This window comes from Raphanus sativus, unplaced genomic scaffold, assembly GCF_000801105.2.
Source record: "Raphanus sativus cultivar WK10039 unplaced genomic scaffold, ASM80110v3 Scaffold1608, whole genome shotgun sequence".
NCBI classification, from domain to species: Eukaryota; Viridiplantae; Streptophyta; class Magnoliopsida; order Brassicales; family Brassicaceae; genus Raphanus; species Raphanus sativus.
In genome coordinates, this window is record NW_026616917.1 from 1 (window position 1) to 3,075 (window position 3,075).

Genomic DNA, 3,075 nt, shown 5'->3' on the forward strand with positions numbered 1-3,075 from the left:
AACCTTTGAGTAAGAGACCAGATGTCAACAGATGCAGGCTTTAACAGAGAATTGAAAAATTGTCCTTTGACAGACTAGGAGAGAAAAGATCACAATATAATAAGAAGAAGTAAAACAAATATAAGTCCGAAAAAACAAATATAAGTGTGAAAAACAAAAATTAACCGACTTCAAACATAAGTCTGAAGAAAACATATATAATGTTATCAACATTTAGAATTTATGGGGGCATTTTAATTTTTAACGTTTTAAATCTCTTCTTTCTTGTTCTTGTTGTTAAAAATTGTTTTTGTTTCCTTCAGAAAATATATAGTCATATCTTAATCGTGTTTCTGGTTATACTTGTTAAATTCAAGGTTTTTCTTGTTGCTAGTGCTTAGATCTGATGAAAGTCTTTGACTTTCGATGAAGATTATAACAGAAGCCAATTTTTCACTTCGTTGTTCTTAATATTGTGTACTATGCTCAGATCTGTTCAAAGTCTCTGACTTTTGATGAACATATTTTAAATGATTCATGTTTTTAAATTTCTTTTTAAGAAGCAGTTTTTTTCATGTGTTAGTGCTTGAATCTGATGGAAGTCTTTGACTTTTGATGAATATTATTACAGATCTCAAATTTTCACATTGATTTCATTAGTATCGTGTACTATGCTCAGATCTGATTAAAGTCAATGTTGATGATTGAATTGATGCATGTTTTTTTTAATCAGCAAGTTTTTTTCTCAATTGCTGCTCAGATACGACATAAGTTGAGGCAGACTACTATAATGTTGTAGTCTACAAGTATATGTTGTAGTTTGATGTCGAGGCATGTTACTATAATGACATCAATTGGCTTTTCATAAACGATAATAAATAAAATTGTATGCATCAATATCTTTTCAGTTTGGGTTATAACTATTCTGTTATTATACTTTTAAGCATGAGATATAAATATATTATATGTAACAAATAATGCAAAACTTCTTTGGATCCCAAACTTAAAAAAAACATAATTTGGGCAATATTCTTTGTATACCTACGCGAAGATGAAGAGATCAATAATGTGAACTAGGCAAATTTGTTTTGACATGTTATTGTACCTAGAAATATATTGTAGTTATGTGGTTTTCGTATAGCTTACAAATATATGTTGTAGTTTGATGTCGAAGCAGACAAATATAGTGACATCGATCGGTTTTTCATAAACGATAATAAATAAAATTGTATGCATTAATATCTCTTGAGTTTTTGGGTTTTAAAATCTCTATTATTCTAATTTTAAGCAGGAATTATAAATATATTATATGCAACAAATAATGTAAAACTTATTTGGATCCCAAACTTATTATATTCTTGTCTATACTACGAGGAGGAAAAAGTCACATTGGGCCAAATAAAAATAAAACAGAAAAACATCTCTAAATCACATTAAGCCTAATAAAACTGAAACATAAAAAAAAAATCTCTAAATGAAAGCCCCCGGCGAGGATCGAACTCACGGCCTTTCGCTTACAAAGCGAACGCAATACCACTATGCTACGGAGGCATCACAGGCACTAGAAACTGTTGTTTCTTTTTTGATTCAAGTATATTCCATAACTGATGATTAAAAAGGAGCTTTTTTCCAATGGATTCCTCGTGTAGAGTGTTATGAATTTAGAATATTAGTTTCTTGTGGTGTTTTTCTTGAACGTCAGGTGGTTTGTTGGAGGAAACACTAACCTCAGCTGTCATGTCCGACTTACTTAGAGCTAGTGTATCATCATCACTTTTGTTGTTTGAGAACTCATGGCGATGGCTGTGATAGAATCGGTTTCAGATGAGAAATACGTTGTGGATGCGACTGTTCTGTATTTCTGATGCCATAAAACTGGCGTGGCAAAAGAAAACTGCAACAGAAGGTGGAGATGCGGGGAATCGAACCCCGTGCCTCTCGCATGCGAAGCGAGCGCTCTACCATATGAGCTCCATCCCCGAACGATAGTCAATTTTATGTTTTTTTTTCTCTTTGTGTCTCACCGGAAACGGGCTAACCAATTGTAAGGCCCAAAGGTTGAAAGCCCGATTTACTCATGGTTATCGTTTACGGGTGAAGGAGATGTAATCAGCATGTTATAGTAAGTTTCTGGATAAGAAAGAGTATTACTGGATTCTAAAGATATTGTGTGGGATTGAGTTGCTTGAGCAACATGCGATGATTGTGTTCAAGAACATGAAAGCTGATGGATGAAACCAGCTAACTAGACCTAACGGTTTGTACAAAGTAGCGGCAAGGAGAGGGATTGATGATGTTAGTCCTAAGAAATACAGAGTTGATCCGCTGTTGTTTCTTAAAATATAAGAGCAATGAACCTTGTTATTGTTTTGTGAGAAGGTACCCCGCCCAATAATATTTTGGTACAACTCAATGTAACGTATTAGAGCTTGAGCTCATCGAGGAAGAAAGAGTTTGTTACAAATTGTAAACAGTATATTCATCTTTCTCAAACTGTACAAAGTATCACTTTACAAATATATATAGTGACCCGGTTTAGTGAATGTAATCTAAACCATTGATTAGGCAAAAGGAAACCAAACCAAGTATTTGAAATAGATACTCTAATACCCTCCCCTCAAGATGGAAGACACACACTGTGTATTCCAATCTTGCTAAGTAAACTCTTGAACAAACCGGGTTGAACTGCCTTCGTTAGGATGTCTGCAAGTTGTAGCTCAGACTTAACATGAAGCGTCTTCAGAAATCCACTCTGCAGCCTCTCACGAACTACATGACAGTCGATCTCCACATGTTTGGTACGCTCATGATAGACCGGATTGGAGGCGATGTAAAGAGCCGACTGATTATCACAAAACAACGTTGCAGGAGCAAGAGATGAACAATGCATCTCATCCAGTAAGGTAGTAATCCAAATCAGCTCACAAGTCGCATCCGCCATGGCTCTGTACTCTGCTTCCGAGCTACTCCGAGAGACTGTCTGTTGTTTCTTGGATCGCCATGATATCAACGAGTCACCAAGGAAGACACAGTAGCCGGTGATAGATTGCCGTGAATCTGGACAAGCTGCCCAATCCGCATCACAGTATGCTGTAA

The 3,075-nt window shown here is 35.5% G+C and overlaps 2 non-coding genes across 2 annotated transcripts; both read right to left on the reverse strand.

Moving 5' to 3' along the window:
- Nucleotides 1-1,458: 1,458 nt before the first annotated feature.
- Nucleotides 1,459-1,530, reverse strand: TRNAT-UGU (transfer RNA threonine (anticodon UGU)). The gene has a single exon. It is a non-coding gene; the product is annotated as a tRNA-Thr (tRNA).
- Nucleotides 1,531-1,886: 356 nt separating this feature from the next.
- On the reverse strand, nucleotides 1,887-1,959 carry TRNAA-CGC (transfer RNA alanine (anticodon CGC)). The gene has a single exon. It is a non-coding gene; the product is annotated as a tRNA-Ala (tRNA).
- Between the last annotated feature and the right edge of the window lie 1,116 nt (nucleotides 1,960-3,075).